Genomic DNA, 22052 nt, shown 5'->3' on the forward strand with positions numbered 1-22052 from the left:
AAATGTGGACATAGTAAAGTCGTTCTCGCTTGGTGTTACATTGTGATATTATACTTTGCTTTACATGTAAAAGAAAATGTTTATGGCTGAAGCGGCACTGCCATTGGGCATTCTACCTAAGCAAAGCTATGTGTAGACAAGCGTGTATACCGTGCTTTGAAACTTAATATTACTTACAGTGTGCCCACATCTAGCATGCTGCATTACATTCTCTGCCAACAGCACTAGTGGAGCCTCTGTGAGCAAGCCAAATTTTGCATACATAAGGTATATGTGAGTGATGGTTGTAGACAGTTTAACATGCGAGTTATACATATGTTCTATATGAGGTGACAGTAGTGGGTCAAAGAATGTATGTGAGTAAACAAAACAATGGACAATAACAATCCGCCTGTCTCCAGTGCCTCAGTGGTTAAAATACAGCTTGGAGTTTGCATAGCATATTCCCCCCTGTTGATGTATATAATTAATTATAAAATTTTCTGGACGTCAGGTAGAAGTCATTTATGTTAAAGCAGGAACTTGGCAGGCGTTGAAGCTGAAGGCGCCAGGCAGGCACCGTGTCACAGGCGAAGTCCCATGTACCCTTTCTCTGATGCCGTGCAGGGGCAGAGCAAGGTTTCCCGGTTGATAAGCTCTTATAATACTGGCAGTATACGTGGGTTCCGTGTGTGTTACTAATAAAAATTGCTGACTGAAGGGCTGTGCCGTCAAGGCTGGTGCTCTGCTTGCTCCGTCTGTCTGTGTCTACACCTCGGCGGTGTCACCTGAGGGACACACAGTTGAGGCTGCTCCAGGCACCGTTCTCCGGAATGTTGGCACTGGTGGGCATAAGCTTGTCCGCTCTTTTACCGCTTTGTCCAAGGTAATGTGCATGAATTTTCCTTCTTCTGTACGCGAGTCCGCCATATAAGGAAGCTGTATGCAGGCTTTCAGAGAAATAAGCTCAGGTCTGGCGGCCATCTTGTTGTGTGCCTCTAGCTCACATGGCGGCATGGCATAGTCTCCAAGTGCTGTTGTGAGGAGAGGACCGGGATATCCCCCCCGGTCCAGAGGGGGGGGGATCAGGACCGGGACCGCGATGGCTCAGTTACACTGTTGGGCTCCGTGGGGCAGGATAGTGGAGCGGCGGCCGTCCACTCCACTCACCGCCAGGTAGGTCCCGCTTGATACGGCGGAGATCTCTCCCCCGAGGGACTAAAGCTCCAAGAGCTAGCCTCTCCTCGGCTCCGGTGGCCCGCAGTCACTGAAGGTCGCAGTTATGGGCCATGTAAGTGGTCAAAAGTCCCGGTTTTCAGGCTTAATTTTGCTTGGTATGCAGGAGCAGATCTTTCCTGCGACCGTTAGGCTCGGCGGCCCGGCCCCGCCCCCCTGATATTATTTTTAAACCTTTGCTCCTCTAATTTCAGACTGTCCTCTTGTTGTGGTAGTTTTTTCTTCTTTTAAAAATAGTCTCCTCCTTTGCTGTGTTGATTCCCTATAACTAGAGAATTCAATTTTACTTTTCTGTAAATAGAATTTATGTTGAAGCTTATTTTAATTAAAAGAACACTATAGTGTCGGGAATACAATGATACTAGTGAGGCTGTTAAAGTGCTGTGATCACCCTAAAAGGTGAGTTTACTCCCCATTTCTCCCAGGCTGTGCTGATCTCTCTGTGGCTGGCCCCACCTCCAAGGCTGAGATTGTTATAGGCATTTGCAAATATTACACGTTTATAGAACATGTAAAAAAAAAAAATCACATGATTACACAAACAACTGCAATAAAGATTGTTTCAACTTTAGAAGACCGTATAAAAATATCCTTATTAAATCAGAGACTACTCGGTATTTGTTTTCAGAATGGTATGATTGACACCTGTCTAGCATAAGTGAAGTACTTCAACAGTTACATTTAACTGAAAGACAGAAACTGTGCTTCACATTTCACAAGCCTTTTATTTATGATATGAAACATTTTCAGTACTGGGCTACTAATCACCTCTAGTTGCCATCTGAGTGACAGCCACTAGAGGTGTTACTGTGCTGTCCTGTAAACACTGCCTGTTTACATTAAACCTTCAGGGACAGGCTATAGACACAAGAACTACATAATGCTGTTATTGTTCTGGTGACTGTAGTGTCCCTCTTAGTCTTGCAACAAGATTTTGTGTGGTCCATATCATATATATAGAGAATAGGACCTTTTTGAGTGAGCACCCAGACACTATAGTTTACGGATTCAAAAAAAGTTATCTCCTTATGTTTTCAAAATTATGAGCATGTAGAAAACTTCACCTAGCTGAGCATATGCATTACTTTGGCCAATTTACATTCAGCAATAATGAATCTCCAATCCCTATCAACAATGTTGTCCTTTCATTTTGTCCAAGGCACGGAAATGATGCACTGCTCCTTACCAATGTCTTGACTGACTGACTAAAAAGAATACCGGTGGAAAGAGGAATATGGAGATGTAAAAAACCTGCATTAACCTAAAGCATGTTCGTAAAGGGGGGCATTCCAGAACCTGTTGCATATTAAGCTTCTGTATGAATTCAAAGACTGTTGTAACATTACCAAATACATCTGTAACAGAGACAAAATAGTTTCGAGTAGAGAAAAGAAGGAATAGATTGCGCTAAAAGTCCAAAATTGGTGCTGCTAAAAAAAAAAATAAACACACTCAAGTGTACAGTCACCAAAATACAATATGCAGTGAGGGGGGGAAAAAACCCACGGTGTTCAGCGCACACATAAGAGGACCATTTACTTTAAGTCACTTGGTAAAATGTACCACTTTTTGGAATAACACTGATTCCTATATAAAACAGTACATAGTATAGCCTGTATAAATGGTTAAAATTGTTAAATACAAAGTCAGCACACTCACAATTTTCAGAGCCTATCATAAGTTGGCTCTGAACTTCTAAGGCACATCAACTCCTCTCAGAATGAGCACCTATTAAACCCAAATACCCGCCACGATATGTTCATTTGCATCTTTTCCTCATGTTTTCCATCTGTGTCCGTACTTCCGGTATTGACCGATGTGCATATTTCTTCCAGCACAACCCATGTGATAGTATCTCCCTTCTGACATCCATGGGTATGTCACACTTTGTGACGTGGATCCTCCGATGGTGAGAGAACACTCCCGTATTCTTCATATAAGTCCTTTTTAAAGAGAAACTCCAGCACCAGGAAAACAATCAGTTTTCCTGGCACTGCAAGTCCCCTCTCCCTCCCACCCCTTCAGGTCACTTACCTCAGATGTCCCTCGGCGGTGGTTTCTTCTCACCGCCGCTCCTCCCAGTCTTTATGTTGGCCGGTGGGCGAGACTGATCCCACCCACCGGCCGGGGAGACCTAATGCACATGCGCGGCAATGTACATGTGTAATTGAAAATGAAGAATAAGATATAAGGTAGATCCACAGCGTCACAAACACATGTGAAGCCGTGGGATCCACCCTATAAAAGCCTACCTCAGAGCTACAAGATAGGGGGTAACCCAAACGAGAATAAGTACAAAAAAAGGAGACCCTTGAAACAAGGGGATCCCAGTGTAGCAGCTCTGAACACAGAGAAAGGCACCTAAGTAATACCAGAAGACAGGAAGGAGAAGAGGGGGAATCACATATAGCGGGTGGAGGGGAAAAGATAAAACAGACAATTGCCCTGTACCAAGAAGAAACAGTATATGATACCTCAAATAATGTTACAATGGTATCTAAATATACTTATCTGATATAGTCAAAACAGCCTCTCAAGGTCGTGGCCCAGTTCCTGACCTTTTACAACATATACATAGACACAACATATACATAGACACCCTAACCCACAGCTACCTAAAAATAGGGGCCAATAGTCTAAAACGAAAATGCTCGATCAGCTGGAGGGTTTTCTCTCCCTGATTATAGGGGCCAATAGTCTAAAACGAAAATGCTCGATCAGCTGGAGGGTTTTCTCTCCCTGATTACACAAGTATTTAACCGGCACATTGAGACACTTTTACGAACTTGCTCCTGACGACGTCGTGTATTCACGCTGAAAAGCGCGTTGAGCGCTTTTCTTTATTTTCCTTTCACTTTAGGTAGCACTTAGGTAGTCAGTATGTGGTGATTATTTAGTCTAAGTTTACCAGATTATTCAGGCATTTAGGATAGGCAGTTTTAGTTCTTGGGGTGGTGTTCTCTTGACCCTTTATATAAGGTTCCCTATCTAGGTTTTTGTTTAGTCCATCTACCTATAAGAATTTCTAAGCAGCCTTATGAGAGTAGGGACCCATTCCTACATTTTCGTTTTGGACTATTAGCTCGTATTTTTAGGTAGCTGTGGGTTAGGGTGGTACAGGGCGATTGTCTGTTTTATCTTTTCCCCTCCACCCGCTATATGTGATTCCCCCTCTTCTCCTTCCTGTCTTCTGGTATTACTTAGGTGCCTTTCTCTGTGTTCAGAGCTGCTACACTGGGATCCCCTTGTTTCAAGGGTCTCCCTTTTTTTGTACATGTGTAATTGATGTTATCTAATTGTTGTGTATATGCTTTATAAATTGCATTTGTATGCATTATCCATTATGCTTGCACCCGAAGAATACCCAGTTATGAGTTGAAATGCGTTGTGCTTTTATTTCTATTTTATTTTGTTTGTATGTACTATTTGTACTAATAAATAGCTTATATTCACTTTGGACCTGGGAGTTCCTGTTGGTAGCTATTTATATCACAGGAACAACACATGGAAATCTTATCCTTGAGAAAGCATTCTAGCCAATTATACAGGCTATACTATGTAGTGTTTTATTTCCTGTCTTATATAGGAATCAGTGTTATTCCAAAAAGTGGTACATTTTACCAAGTGACTGTTTTAAGGTAAATGGTCCTTTTTTATGTGTGCACTGAACACCTTGTTATTTCTCACCAAAATAATTTAGTGCTTTGCAAGACAAGACAATTCTCAATTAACGGTCTCTTACTGAAAGGGTGAGACGGTAAAGTGAAAATTGTTTTATGGTTATAAAGAATAGATTTGGAGTCTGCCCTAGGTTCTATATAAACCTAAATAAGATGTTGCTTATTTGGCTATAATTTTTTTCCTACCATCTTCACCTATCCCCACCCCCCTCCTTTTTGTATTTTTTCTGAAGTCATCAGGGAAACTATTCTGCTCCTGTCAATATTTTGCTCATGACTTATATGCAGTTATGATCATGGGTTACTTTATTTTCCATGTGTTCTTGGTGTCCTAACTATGCTGCTGTTTTACATATAGCATTTATATGGATCATGTTGCATTGTCAACAGTTTGCGGTCTCTTACTACTATTTGATACTGGATATCTACTGTCCTCTTTGTAAACCTTTAAAACTTTTAATAATAAATGTCAAAAGTGGTGATTCTCACTTTACTGAATAACTGGAAACCAACTTAAATTCAAATCAGCGGGGGGCGTGGCTTGAACACCGACCAAGATGGCCGCTTGATCTCTGAGCTCCGCCGAACCTTACCCCGATAAAGTGATCCAACGCTAGCTACAGAACACAAATGGGTCGCAACCGACGCTCAGAGCACCCACAAACACCTAAGACCCCGCACCCGAGCTCCCAACAGGGCCCGATGGATGGCTACTTGCAACCCCCGCATGCTGCCGCCGGCGGGAACGAAGGCCATAACTCGGCTCCGCGGTCCCCCGCCTCGACAGCAAGCGGCGATTCCCAGACACTGGAGCGGATCAGCATTGAGCTGAGGTCCATGGCGGCCGCCATGGTCACTAAGGCGGACTTACTCACTCAAACAACGACTATCCAGGACGCCCTGAGAGCAGAGATGGCGGGGCTCCGAGCGGAGGTGGACACGCAAGCAGGCCGTATACAGGCCCTAGAGCACTCGGCCGAGGCCCAGGCGGGAAGACACGCGGCCACTGACACAGCAATCGCCCGACAAGGGGATATGATACTCAACATGCGTAGACACATGGAAGACCTCGATAATCGTGGCCGAAGATGCAACATCCGAATCCGGGGGATCCCGGAACCTGAGAGAGGGGAGAACACGGAGGAGGTTCTCACGGAACTGTTTAACTCCCTGCTACACGCGGACGCCCCGCAATCCTACAAATTTGAGAGGGCACACAGAGCCCTGAGGCCGCGAGTACAAGGCGAAGGCCCTAGAGACATCATTTGCTGCCTCCATTCCTTCCACCTTAAAAACACTATTATGAGGAAGGCGAGAGAACAACCCACATGGCCCTTCAGAGGCTCACAAGTGTCTCTGTATAATGACTTATCCCCACTCACACTGGAAGCCAGGCGGGCGCTTAGACCAGTGACAGCGCTGCTCAGAGAAAATAATATTGCGTATAAGTGGGGTTTTCCATTCGCACTAATGGCAAGACACCATGACACCTGGATACCAGTCAGATGGCCCGAAGAAGTACCTCGGTTCCTGGAGGAACTTAATCTACCACCCACACCTGTCACCAACTGGGTTTTGGGCCCAGCGGAACAGGCACCTCGACAACAGCGACCCCCACGCAGACGCAGAGGTGGCTCCCCAGCGGACCTACCCCCCCACTGCCGCCGACAGGGTCCTGGTGATCGGGACGCGTGAGTACAACCTTCCCCCGCTTAGTTTTTGCCCCTCACGCTCCTAGGTCGAGACAATTTTTCCCCCGCCACCGAAACCCATACCGCCAGCCGGTAGCCCGCTCCTCGAGGAGGGACACGTACTTTAACATGTTCTGTTTTATGGTGTTTACCCCTTTTTTGGGAAAGACGTTGGGTGGCCTTGACATACGGGGATTGCCGCAAGCTGGGGGGGGACCTGATCATCGATACACCTTGTGGGAGCACAACCCCCCCCCCCCCGAGCAGGGCCCAGTCTTCAAGTCCCACGCAACCTGCTCGAAGGGGGGCTCCCCACCTGGAAACAAAGCCCCACTGTCCGAAGGTCATCCTTACACACCGTGGGGTGGGCGGAATCCCCGTTTTCCCCTATTTGGGTGGGGGACGGTCCCGAGGCACGATGGGGTCTGGCTCTCATGTGGCAAGTGGCTAACCTCTCAACGCCCCCAAAGACGCTAACCTCCCCTCTTCCCCATCATGGGCCCTGCTCTCTGAGACCCCAAGGGTCCCGGAAACACGACCCGTATTATATGTGAAGGGGGGCATGGGGGAGGGGGCACTGGTACTGGTGGGATTGGAGATGCTCTATGGGTTGGGGGAATAAGGTACTCAATGTGTAAGACATGTATTATTGAATGTTATGTCGAAGACCCTTCCACCCTCATTCATGTCCATTAACATATGCAGTTGGAATGTATTGCACGTATACCCGTAGACCTCGCACTACGCACACACGCTGACTTGGGGGGAGGTGTAGACTTTTGCAAACTCTCACCTGGGGATCCCCCCGGGCAACGGCTGAAGCCCTGACCCCCATGACGTAGTAGAGCACTTCAGCCCTAGCCCGCCCGAGACGTGGCAAGCGTCTGTGACACTCATAGGCTAGATGATGTACGCCCCAGGCCACCCCACCATGTGACTTAAAGTGACAGCTACCACCAAGACGCACTGGGGCACTGAACTCCCCGATGACCGACAATCTCCGTAATACCCCACCGCTAGCTGAAGGACCATAGGGATACCACCATGGTAACAAGGCCTCCCGACTCTAATCTTCTAACCACATCATCCTAACGCACATGTCCCGGGGAACCCGAGGAAAAGGTCAGAAACCATGTCAGGATGTGACAAGAGGGGGAGGGGAACGGATAGGAGGGCGGAGATGTTCAACCGTAAACGGAGGACGGGGGGACAACCTGGGAAAGATGAGGGCGGGAAAACGAGGGGGGACAAGGAGGGATTGTTACCTTATCGTATGGTTACTTACATGGCTCTGCTATGCCAATTCTGGTTTCTGTTATACAAGCACAATTAATAAGCCGTAATTGTACCATTATTGTTGTTCTGTTATACATGCATATTACTAATTTAAATGGATCTCTCTCCATCGTATATAATGTTATGTTCTAGAGGGGACCGGTTACGGAGACCCACTCCTATAACCACATACTACCCCACCTTCGGCTGGTGCACAGCCGCATACCCCAACACACACTCGTGCTTATCCTGCACGGCGGACGCCAGAGGCTCCCTGCTGCCCGGACTGGAAGCCAGAGCGGGACCCCTGGTCTCTAGCTGTAGCACGAGTCTCCTCCCTAGTGGAGGTGGCCCTTCTGAGACCCCTGTGGTCCCAGTTGCGAAGCCTGTACATACAGGCACATCTCTTTCACTTTTATTCTTCTCGCCCACTCTCGGGCTCCCCCCTCTGCACCTTGTCCTACCTAACTTACCCCTCCCTCTACCGCTGACACTACCCTATACCTCTTTGGCTCTCCCAGGCCTGGTCCGTGGGGGCGGTGAACCCCCGGAGGAATCGCACAGCTACAGCTGCTAGGAAAGGTGGGACCGGACGTTACCGCCATGAATGCCGACAGAGCGCATGATTCCCCTGATGCTTATCGCCCAGCTCCCCTGTCTGTCCTCACCCTAAACTGCAGAGGTCTGAACATACCGGAACGGCGGACCCATCTATTACGAGAACTAAAAAGGAATCGCATATCGGTTGCTATGTTGCAAGAAACACATTTCCGGCAGGGAGCCGCTCCTAAACTACACAACAAGTCCTACCCGTCCAATCACTTCTGCAACCACCCCACAGCACGGAAGGCGGGAGTCGCCATCCTGCTTGCGGCGGACCTGGAATTCCAAAAATTGGACAGTATTACGGACCCTCACGGCCGCTTTCTTTTTGTTAAAGGTACAATTGTAGGCAGGCTATACATGTTTGCCACTGTATACGTACCCAACAGACGACAGGCCCCGTTTCTAAGAGACACTTTGAACAAGCTGAGCGGCTTCTCCGAGGGAACATTGATCTTTGGCGGAGACCTCAACGCTCCACTGGACCCACTCCTGGACTCTTCTACAGGACACAGTAGCATCCCGCAACTCACCATACGCTCTATGAAACGGTCACTAGGGGACCTAGAGTTAGTAGACTGCTGGAGGACATTACATCCCTCCACTAAGGACTTCTCGTACTACTCGGCAGTACATGGTCGATACTCCCGTATAGACTATATCTTTATTCTCCAAGTTGGGCTACAACGACTGATATCAGCCTCTATAACCCCAGCCACTTGGTCTGACCATGGAGCAGTGGTGGTCGAACTTGACTCACCCCTTTTTCGACCCTCTACATGGTCCTGGAGGCTAAATGAGGCACTCCTTCTAGACCCTGGAACACGTACACAAATCACACAGGCACTGGAACACTATTTTCAGGACAATGACACGCCAGACACGTCTAAGGTATCAATATGGGAGGCCCACAAAAGTGTAATCAGGGGCGTACTCATCCAAATAGCCTCCAGAAAGAAAAGGGACACCGCCCGGGAAATGGCGGCTCTCTACAAATCCATCACGGAATTGGAGCAACAACATAAACGCTCCCAGTTGCTTGAGATATATGGGGCTCTCATGCAGGCGAGACGCCAACTACGAGACCTACTCACGAAACGCTATCTCAGATCCCTACATCGCTCTAAGGGGTTCTTCTATAACCATGCCAACAAGGGTGGAAAATACCTGGCAAACCTCCTGAAGGGGAACACACCTCGTTCCCAGGTCCGCGCTTTGCGCACCTCGTCAGGCACCACAACGATCTTTCCGAATGAGATTGCAGGAGAATTTCGGAGTTACTATAACTCACTCTATAATATACACTCACCCACAGGACCTGGCGATTCTGATGCGGAGGAGATAGGGATACAGGACTACCTACGAGAATCTCTCACGCATGTGATCGACCAAGACACAGCGGAGGACCTAGATGCCCTAATCTCTGAGGAGGAACTTTCGGCAGCCCTAAAATCGGCAAAAAAGGGCAAATCCCCGGGTCCGGACGGACTATCCATTGGATATTATAAATCATTCTCCCCCATATTAATACCCTGGCTCACGAAAACGCTCAATGCGGTCGCCGCCGGAGAGAGTTTCGGGGCGGAATCCCAAGCGGCTGTAATAACAGTTATTCCGAAACCTGGGAAAGACCCGATGATCTGCGGTAATTATCGTCCGATCTCCCTGCTGAACGTGGACGCCAAGCTATTCACTAAAGTTCTGCCAATGAGACTTCAGCCGGTGGTGCCGACACTGGTGCACAAAGACCAAACGAGCTTCATATACGGCCGTGAGGCGCGGGACAGTACCCTGAGGGCCTTCGCGATACAACACGAAGCGAGGAGGACGAGAAAAACGCTGATGTTCCTTTCCACGGACGCGGAAAAGGCGTTTGACCGGGTGAGATGGCGATACCTGCTGACCACCCTCAGTTATATGGGGGTTGGACAGAGGCTCCTTACATGGATTCGGGCGCTATACCACAAACCACGGGCCTCGGTTCGAGTTAACGGGGCACTTACCGCTGATTTCGCTATCTCAAACGGTACGAGGCAGGGCTGCCCGTTATCACCCCTGCTGTTCGCCCTGTCCCTGGAGCCCCTTCTACAGACAGTCAGACACCACCCAGACATACGAGGATACTCAGGGCATGGAACGGAACATAAGGTCGCCGCATACGCGGATGACCTCCTGTTCTTCATCACCTCGCCCAGAACCACGATACCAAACCTGATGGAGGCGATATCACGATTCGGCAAGCTATCGGGCTTCAAGCTCAATTTAACCAAATGCGAAGTACTTAACATCACTATCCCGGACGTGGAATACCGGGCTTTGGACTCCCTGTTCCCATTCCGATGGTGCTTCTGCAAGATGAGATACCTTGGAATCTGGCTTACGACGGATCCGGGGTTACTATATACTCACAACTTCGATACACTGCTGAAGAAAGTCTTAGCTGACATGGAGAAATGGTCCTATCCACATATAACATGGTTCGGGAGGATCGCAGTTCTTAAAATGAACATCCTACCCAGGCTCCTGTATTCGTTTCAGACCATCCCGTTATGCCTACCACCTCACTTTTTCACCTCACTGAGGTCAGCAGTTATCCGGTATGTGTGGCTGGGGAAGAGACCATGGCTTCGACATGACCTACTTTGCCTACCTAGACACCGCGGGGGCCTAGCACTGCCAGACTTCCGACGTTACCATCAAGCTACCATCTTGCAGTGCATTCTGGAATGGCATGCCACCACACGATGCAAACATTGGGTGACACTAACCAGGGACGGGCAAGAAGCCCAATTGAACTCTGCCATTTGGGCAGGAAACATCAAAACCAGTGGCAAGTGGGAATCAGGAGGGATCATTGCTCGGACCCTGGCCGGTTGGAACCGAATGAGGGACCAACCCCATATTTCACCTGTCCCGAGCCCATTACTCCCCGTCGCACATAACCCGACGATAGGTGGAGGATTCTCACTACGGATGTGGCCTTTTGCGGAAGGTAGGGAGTGTATACCCATCTATAAGATTCTACGAGACGGAGCTCTACGTTCCTTGGACTCCCTGCTAGATCTGGCGCCCCGGACGCCCCTGACCATTCTGAGATATATGCAAATACAGCACTTTTACAACACCATGCGAGATAAGGCACGGTTGCACAGGGACCTCACATGGTACGAAAAGAGATGCGATAGGGGCTCCACACTTCGCAAACCGGTATCCACCCTATACCAACACTTACTGGTAGGACACCTAACGGAAAACAACACATTCCGTAGACAATGGGAGACAGCCCTGGATACCAAATTCACAGACCAGCAATGGGAAAATGCCCTGTTCTGGCAACATAAGAGCTCCTTAAGTACCCAATTCCAGGAATCGAATTATAAATTAATCTCCTCATGGTACAGGACCCCTACGCTGCTCCATAGAATCTTCCCCACGACACCCCCCATATGCTGGAGGTGCCTGGAGGAGAGGGGCACGCTAACCCATATATGGTGGGAATGTCACCTGATAACCCCATACTGGGACCTTATCAAAGATAAGATGAAGGAAATCTTGGGAGACGAGTTGGAATGGTCCTCGGCTCTTGTCCTTCTACACATTTCGCAGTCCTCAAGATCCAAATACAAACGAACCATCATCCGCCACTTACTCAATGCAGCCAAGGCCCTAATCCCGCTCTACTGGAAGAAAACAGAGACACCAGGAATCCAGGAGTGGATCCGCAGGGTCGAGGACATTCAGGGCGCAGAGGCAATTCAAGCAGCATTAACGGGCAGAGAAGACAGGCATGCGGAAATGTGGCAGCCATGGTTCATGTTCGTCTCGGGTGGCGGAAGGGCTACAGGTGAGCGAGCGGAGCAGTAGCTGGGCAAGGGGAGACCCGGACCCTCGGACCCGGCTTGGGATAGGTCATAGAAATCCAACCCCCCCCCCTTCAACCTTTCTTTCCCTCCCCCCTCTTGAACCCCTCTCACTATCCTCATCTTCATAAATTCATCTAATTTTCTTCTACAACTTCTATCACACTCGACTACAACCCTAACACATGAACGCACCCAGACACGTAAACACTACGCTTATGCAAAACATGCACCCTGATCGGGACTGACCGGATGGCACACGGGCAGACGACACGGCAACCACCTCTCACACAAACTCCTGTATTCCGGGTAGATAGGGTGATATATCTGTAAATAAACACACAAGATCATACCCACACTTGATGTACGCGACGACACCCTAGTTTGGCCATCCTTCCCGACCACTAGATAAACATGTGATATCCCCACCGCTGAAATACCTAAAACACACTGGATAGCAGGATATACCAGCTACAAGCAACTCATTAGTAAATCTTACGGGGTTGTGCATGTCGTTACTAGGAACTGATAGGTGATGATGAGTAATATTGCATATTATCTATCTACACAAATGCCTAGGTGTGATAAGGCGGGCCTCCAATAGGCCAAATCAACCCGGTTAGATATGTCCCATATTGTGTAGATATGTTTCATGTAACTTTTTGAAGTTTCAAGGACCTGCGTGTCCGACATACCATTTTCTTATACAATGTACTAATTGTTGCAACAACTATTCTTATTCTTTTTGAAAAACCTAATAAAAAGATTTACAAAAAAAAAAAAAAATTCAAATCAGCGGTTCCCCAACTGTGTGCCAGGGCGCCGCGACAGGCACACAGGGGAGCCACGATATATTTTCCAGGTGCTATGATCATAGACCATACACACAAACCGTACCCCTCATACACTGCCCCCCCCCCCCACACACACACACACTACATCTTTCACAAACACAATGCACCCCTGTACACTCTCTGCAACACATACCCCCCACCCCTCTGAATGAGAGATGAAAAAGTAAAGAGGTATAACAAATCCCAGAGTAGAAGGACAGGAACTAATCTAAAATGAATAAGGGAGGAAAAATATTTGCCTCCTGTTAATAAAACTTAGATTTTTAGAAAAATTCTTTAGAAAAATACAAAATTTTCGGGCAAGACATGAGGCTTTATATTTGATGTTTTAACGCTGTGAAAAAAAAATGAGAGAATGAAGTGTGAAAAGGTAAAAAATATATCCTGTTGGTTGACAAACAAAATGTTTTTAAGGGAACTGCCCGTCGAAGGCAGAAAAAGATGCTGCACCTTGAACAGAATGAGCACCTGCAAGAGAGAGAAGCCAGCAGATTCATCAAGCAATAGTAGGAGAAGAAATTATAAAAAACAAGAGGTGTAGGCGCTCGCTATATTATAGTACAGGCTGCGGTATACAATGCAAGGATTCCCAAAAACCTTGTGTGGTGAATAGACAAAAATAGAGTGTAGCGTATACTGCGCCTTAAAATTTATACATACATAAACCTTCGAGGAAATGTAGTAAACCTCAGGGAAAAAAAGGAGAAAGACAAATGATAGTGCTATACAATATGGTACAATCAAAATAAGATAAGTAATCGCTATAAGAAAACCACTCACATATGCTAGAGCTAATTAGAGCTCTGCGGTATAGCGCATGGACGGTACAATCCCCGTCTAAGGATGTATGGTGGTTGAAGTGTTGATGGTCCTCCAGATGCCAATGATATATATAGGAGGTAGAAGAACAAAAGAAAACTCCAATGGTGCAGTAAGTACTGATATCTAAAATAAATAAAAAGAAGAAATGTACTTACATTCTTTAGAGCAAGACTTGCTCTAGTTAAAACAGCATGGGTGGTATAATCCCCACCTAAGAATGTAGATGGTATAAGGAATCAAGCCAAAAAATGGACGTGCATGTAAATAACTATATCAACACCAATAGTTGTCACAATAAAGCATGGTTGGAGAGCATACCAAAAATGTTAAGACTAAGAAGGAACTGCTCCGAAACTCCAATTTAAAAAAAAAATGGGCACAAGAGTTAAAAAATAGATTCATCCAGAAAGGATATAAAACTACTAATGTAGAAAACACTATTAAACAAACTCTATCTCTAAATAGAAAATATCTAATACAGAAAACAAAAATAGAACATAAACAAGATTTTAAATTACCTATTGTGATAGATTTTAATAATAAAAATAAACAACTTAGAAGCATTTTTAATAAACATTGGTACCTTTTAAAAGAAGACGACATATTAGGCAAGCTCATACCAGACAAACCAAAAATAATATTTAGAGGAGCACCCAACTTAAAAATGCATGTTACAAAAAATTACACAAATGTTACCCCTAATTAACTTGACAATTTTCTAACAAATAAAAAAGTTTTTTTTTTTTAAATGTAATTGTTGTATGGCATGCAAAAAGACAAAACCAACGTCTAAAGTAACTACTGCTTTTAAATCTAACATTACAGGTAAATCCTATGATATTAAAGACATCATCACATGTAACAGCAAAAATGTTATTTATTTATTGGAATGTCCGTGTGGGCTCCAATACATTGGCAGAACTATAAGACCATTAAAAGTGAGAATAGCCGAACATTGTAGGAACATAGAAAAAGGCTATGTTAATCACTCTGTTTCATCACATTTTTGTATACATGGAAAAAATCCTAAACAACTCACTTTCACGGGTATTGTCATTGTAAAAAATCATTGAAGAGGAGGAGACAGAGATGAAATGGCTCTACCATCTAGATACTGTACACCCCAAAGTTCTCAATGTGGATTTTGATTTATTACATTTTTTATAATTTGACGTATGCGTTATACACTATCTTAATTTTTTACTATTTTTTATCATGAGAATTTTGTAGCATACGTATATTATTACTATTTTTTATTTATATCCATATATTATCATATTTTATCTTATTCATTTTATTTATTTTTTCCGTTGAGCCACAATAAGTATACGTCTTTATTCCCCGTTCTTTTTGCCAGTCTCCCCCATCTATGTTTATGTTGTTCTTAGTGCACTGTTAATGCTAATGCACTTTCTATAGTATGATATTAATTCACTACAGATCACTATTACAATTTTTGTTTTAGGTTTGTATTTATATCTGTTTTTGTTTATGATACTCTTCTTATAAAATTATACTGTTTTTATGTATATAAACTATCCCCCCCTTTTTACTTATTTGCTTATTTGCCAGCTTGCCAATATATATACCTCTTTTATATGTATACACATATACTTATTTTTGTTAACCCCCTTTTTTGCCATTTTTCTTTTACTAATATATACTACATTTGTTTTCTTATATATAAATATATAATACGTACAGGTTCACAATATTTATATATCAATTTATCTTGACAATATTTCTTTTTTTATTAATATTTTTGTATTTATCTATTTTAATGATTATATTTTTATGGCTTGCCATTATGTTGTATTGGGCAAAGTATTTACTTATTAGTTTCACAAGCCATATATACCTTTTACTTCATATATAGATTTCTACATATGAACAATATTTGGAACGCACGCACGCCATTTTTAATGTTACGTGCGTTACACACATATATCCCATGAGGTCATCCGGCCACTGGGAACATAATCGCGCCGCGTCACTTCCTGGTGTGACGCGTGCGTTCCACAGTGGCACACAAGTCTGTTTATATATATATATATATATATATATATATGAACTCTGACCGACTGCATCACTTCCGGTGCGGCTCGCGAAACCATAAATAGGATGAATCAGGAAGTAATTATGAATCAAGCCTACCCTATATATTCAGGATATGAAGAGGACATCCCCCACACTTTTGAAAAAGCCCTTTGGACGGGCGAAATGCGTCAAGTGGGACTCATTCTTTTATCTTGTATTTACTTTATTGTTAATATACCCTTTCTAATAAATAGTTACTTTTTTATAGTACTATTTATTTATTTATTCATTTTTTGGCTTGGTTCCTGATACCATCTACATCCTTAGGTGGGGATTATACCACCCATGCTGTTTTAACTAGAGCAAGTCTTGCTCTAAAGAATGTAAGTACATTTCTTATTTTTATTTATTTTATATACCAGTACTTATTGCACCATTGGAGTTTTCTTTTGTTCTCCTACCTATATATATCATTGGCATCTGGAGGACCATCAACACTTCAACCACCATACATCCTTAGACGGGGATTGTACCGTCCATGCGCTATACAGTAGAGCTCTAATTAGCTCTAGCATATGTGAGTGGTTTTCTTATAGCAATTACTTATCTTGTTTTGATTGTACCATATTGTATTGCACTATTATTTGTCTTTCTCCTTTTTTTCCCTGAGGTTTACTACATTTCCTCGAAGGTTTATGTATGTATAAATTTTAAAGCGCAGTATACGCTACAGGAGAAGAAATTAGTCTGTGGGGACGTACATAAGAGACAAAGAGAAGACCCAAAGCAAGCACATGTAAAAGTGCTGTCACAAAATGTAGTATTAATGACACAAAGTTTAGGTTTGTCAGGGGAATAGGTTTTCAATACTAAAGAAGGTTGAGACTTTGTAAGACACGTAATCGTAAACAGGCGTATTTGGGAATAAAAAAAATGTTGTGTGTCAAAAGGCCGCACATCAGAATCTCTACAGTAAGAGATCTGGTATAGCAGAAGAGCTAGTTTGGCCAATATTTGTCGTAGAGAACAAAAGGCATTACCCAACCAGTTCTCAAGAAACTAAAGAACCATATCGACGTCCCAGAAATAAGAATACTTTGCTAGGGTTTTTTTATGTAAGAGTTTATTGACCTAAGTGTTCCTACCTATAGAAGAACTGTCAAAAGAAACCAAGGCTGCTGGAAAAGCGGAGCAGAAAATGTTCCCTTGGTCAAATAGAGAGGTCCAAAACTTGAGAATATGCATTACAGAGGTTGAAAAGGGATCAAGGTCCAGCTATATCAAAGTCACCTAGTGGAAAGGTAAGAATTCTTGGTATCTGGCACCTAGGAATCCCAAAGTAGCTGAAAAGGTCCAGACCGAGAGTTGAAGTCAGTCTTGAAGGGCGAGGGGATGCAGTTGTCTAACAGATCTCGAAGGATAAGTGGGGAAGCATTAGTGTGGCGTCCACCAACATCTCCAGAAGCATGTCCCTTCAGTGACAGGAGAACCAATCAGCTAAACATTGTCCGAGACTGGTAGGTATGAATGGTAGATTCCGGTCCATGCATAAAAGATGTCTTTTGTGAGGTCTAACAGTAATTTGGAATAAGATCCTCTCAGCCAGTTCACATGTAAGACAGCTGTGACATTGTCCACATGTAGACCAAGGGTACAATTGGAAATGTTCTTGCCAAAAGTGCAGATCGCAATGGAGCCTGCAATCAACTCTAAACAATTTATGTGAAGGGAGCTCTTCAGTTGGGGACCATAGGCCATGTGTTAAGGTCTGGCCTCTGATTCCAAATATTACATTTGTATGGGCTCAGAAAATCTCTTTCCCATACCATGCCTCCGCATTGCATAACCACCAGTTTAGTTGCAGACGAACCTGGTCTGTGAAGCAAACTGATCATATGTAGTTAGTAGAATTTGCATAAGGGGTTACTGTAACAGTGCGATTGGCGTCTTTTGAGTTCTAGCCTTATGAACCACTATCCCTTGCAAAGTTGATTGCACAAATGATGACAAAAGTGACAAATTATGAAATGGTTTAGGTCCTGGAGATTAATAACCATGCAAAAGTCTCCCATCTCTTTGTTTATTAAAAAGATGTTGCTGATGAAGCAAGGTTGGAAAGGAGAGTGCTTGATCGCACCTTTTGGTGAAAAGATTGTGAAGTTTGGCCTGGAGGACGCCACAGTTGACCTTGTTCATCAATAAGGGTACAGGTGATGTCTCCTAAAAAAGATAATTTGTTAAATAGATACGGAAAGTTAGAGCCATCTGTAGAATCCAGGGATCAATTGTGAGACATGACCACAATGGGGGAAAATGGGTTTGTCCTCCCACAGTAGGAACATGAGCAAAGGAAAGGGTGATTACCTGAAGCTTTATGTAAGCGGAGAGAAGCAGATCCGCGTCCTCGTATAGCTCCTTTAGTTTGGAAGATTTGTAGGTGGTAGTAGTGAGTGTACTCTAACCCCAGGAATCAGATAGGTGAGGCCTGGCGTTTGTGAAGGCTGCTCTGCTTGTTGCACGGCCTCGCTGCTGAGAAATGCTTGGATTCGAATGCTCTGCAGAGTGTGGCCTGGACCTTGATCAGTTAGGTGACAACAGAGACATCTCATGAATTTGTCTGGGCCAAACGTTTTTGTGCACAGGTCATCTAGCTCAGCATCGATTTTGTATAAAACAGCTTTGTTTTGCCCAATAGGAAAATAGCTATCTGTACTCATTCTCAAATCACAGAGATGTCAAAAGATTTGACTGACATAGCCTCATTGGCGATGATTAATATTTGGTTAAAGGGACACTCCAGGCACCCAGACCACTTCTGCCCATTGGAGTGGTCTGGGTGCCAACTCCCACTACCCTTAACCCTGCAACTGTAATTATTGCAGTTTTTATAAACTTCAATAATTACCTTGCAGGGTTAACTCCTCCTCTAGTGGCTGTCTACTAGAGAGCCACTAGAGGGCACTTCCTGATTCATAGCACCTCCAGCGTCGCTAAAATCCCCATAGGAAAGCATTTTCAATGCTTTCCTATGGAGAGGTCTAATGCGCGTGCGGGCCAACAAGCAGCGGCGAGAGACATTGTCGCTGCATCTGGTAAGTCACTGATAGGGTTTTGACACCTTCAGCAACCGGGGATGGGAGATGGGAGGGAGAGGGGACCTGCAGTGCCAGGAAAACGGATTGTTTTCTTGGCACTGGAGTGTCCCTTTGAGCAGAACAGGCTCAGATCAGGCCCTGTTCTAAACACTTACAGAGACCTTTCACAGTGTTTCTTGGAAAAGTTACTAACATGTAATCAAATTCAGGGAATAGTGGGATGGACGGGGGCATTCTCCCCGTCCATCCCACTATTCCCTGAATTTGATCCCATGTTGATAACTCATGTTGGTAGCTCAAATCTGTTTCTCAAGTGGTTTATATAGCCACATTCTAAGGAGTTAGGCAATATACTGGGTTGGAACCCTGTGTCTAGCAACTGATCTGAGCTCTTCTCCAGAGGTAGGGGAGGTGAACCGGAGTTTTGGGAAGCTTGGCCAGACTTCATGAACACTGTCTCCTTGACAAATTGAGAGGACATGTTATCCCTATCTTGGTCACAGGGGTAAAATTCATCATTTGAATACCCTGCACCATACTTGTCTACGACTTCTAAGTCGTAGGCTGGGGATCTTTTAAAAGGATCCTTATCCTCCAGATTAGTAAGGGGCAACAACAGTCTAGGTCAAGCATGTCAAACTCCAAGGCTAACACAGGCCAAATAAACAAGGTTAAAGTTCATTTGGGCCGCAAAAAAACAAAAACTTCAGTTTTCATAGTAGCATAGGTTTATTTAGAAAAGTACACTTTAAATAAAGTTGCCTAACTGACACTGGATGTCTTCATGCTCGTAGGGCTTTAAAGTAAACAAAAGAGCTAATTTATTCCAAAGATATGTGAATTTGAATATAACCAATGTTTCAGTCCAACTACCTTGACATATTAAGAAAAGTTTGGTAATGGGACTGAAATGGTGAATGTATGCTGTTGCACAGCTGTAAAATACAAATGACGTTATCTTGTGGATTTTGAAGTCCTATGAGTGTGTTCTTCACTTTGAATGAGATCATAAACTTAATGATCTCAGGTGCTTTCCCATAGGAAATCATTTGGAGGCTATTGTGCATGTGTGGCAAAAAGCTGCGCGGCCAAGCAGCATCTCCATGGGGAGCGTCAGGGCCGCCATCAGGGGGTGACAACCATAACAGTTGTCACGGGCCCGGCCGACCGGGCCCCACGTGGAGCGGCGAAACTGCCGCAGGTGCATCTGCACTGGCGCCCATCAGGTGGCCCAAGCATTTAGGGCCACCCGAGGGGCCCAATATCTTCAGGGGCCCGGTCAGCGCTGCGGCCGTGTAATTGCGCCACAGGGCCCCTTTAAAAAAAATTGCGGCTGCAGCGCAAGTGCTGCTGGGAGGAAGTGACGGACGATCACTTCCTCCCAGTTTACTCCGCGCGGGGGGAGAGCAGAGGACAGGAGAGGACACCAGAGGCATCCGCTCCCATCATCCCAAGCCACCCTCCTGCAACTTAAAGGTAAGAGGTGGGTGGATGATAAATGAGGTGTGTGTGTCAGTATGTATGTATGTCTGTGTGTGTATGTCAGTATGTCTGTGTGTATGTGTCTATCTGTATGTCAGTATGTATATATGTATGTATGTATGTGTGTATGTGTGTATGTATGTATATATCTATCAGTATGCATGTATGTCTGTGTGTGTGTATGTCAGTATGTCTGTATGTATCTGTGGATGTATCTATCTATCTGTATGTATGTATGTATGTATGTATATATGTATATATGCCATTATGTATGTATATATGTCAGTATGTATTTATGTGTATGTATGTCTGTATGTCAGTTTGTATGTATGTATGTATGTCCGTATGTATGTGTGTGTGTATGTCAGTATGTCTTTATGTGTATGTATATTTGTATGTCTGTATGTCAGTTTGTATGTATGTCTGTTTGTCCGTATGTATGTATGTCCGTATGTATGTGTGTGTGTCAGTATGTGAGTATGTATGTACGTCAGTGTGTGTGGCTGTATGTCAGTATGTGTGTGTGTCTATATGTGTTTATGTCTGTTTCAGTATTTGTGTGTATCTTTCTGTGTGTGTGTCTGTGTCCTTTTGTGTCTGTGTGTGTGTATTCCTGTGGGCGGGATTTGGAGGCGGGGCTTGGCACCTGGGAGCCCAGACCTTGAGCTGTGTTAGGGGCCCCACAATTTCTGATGGTAGCCCTGGGGAGCGTTCAGTGCCTCCATGCAGACCCAGTCTATTACATTGCCCCCTGCCCCCATTCTAATTCACTGCACACAAATCCAAAACATTGCCTCCACCTCCCTCCACTCTAATATACTGCCCCACTGCTCCCCCAATTTATTACACTTTCCCCATCCCTCCCCTGCCCCCCTTCCCACCACTCTAATACCCCGCTGTACTCCCTCCTCCAAACTAATACACTGCCCCCTCCTCAATTTTATACACTTTCCTCCCCCAAATGAATAATTTGACACACTGCCACCCCTCCCACCACGCTAATACACTGTCTCCTCCTCCCACCACTCTAATACACTGCCCCACCCTTCCCCCAATTTAATACACTGCCCCCCCTCCCCCCAAATTAATACATTGTTCTCCCCCAATTTAACACACTGCGCCCCTTCCCACCACTCTAATACCCCGCTGTACTCCCTCCTCCAAATTAATACACTGTCTCCCTCCTCAATTTTATACACTTTCCTCCCCAAATGAATACAGTGCACCATCCCTCCCCCAATTTAATACACTGCCCCCTCCCTCCCTCAAATTAATACAGTGCCTCCCATCCCCAATTTAACACACTACACAGGAAGGGCCCTCCCCTCTTCCCCTACCTTAAGATGACACGCCCATCCGCAGCAAAAAGCTGCGCGGACAATCAACATCTCCATAGGGAGCGTTCAGCGGCTCCATACAGACCTAATTTAATGCATTG

Source organism: Pelobates fuscus, chromosome 1 (genome assembly GCF_036172605.1).
Source record: "Pelobates fuscus isolate aPelFus1 chromosome 1, aPelFus1.pri, whole genome shotgun sequence".
NCBI lineage: Eukaryota > Metazoa > Chordata > Amphibia > Anura > Pelobatidae > Pelobates > Pelobates fuscus.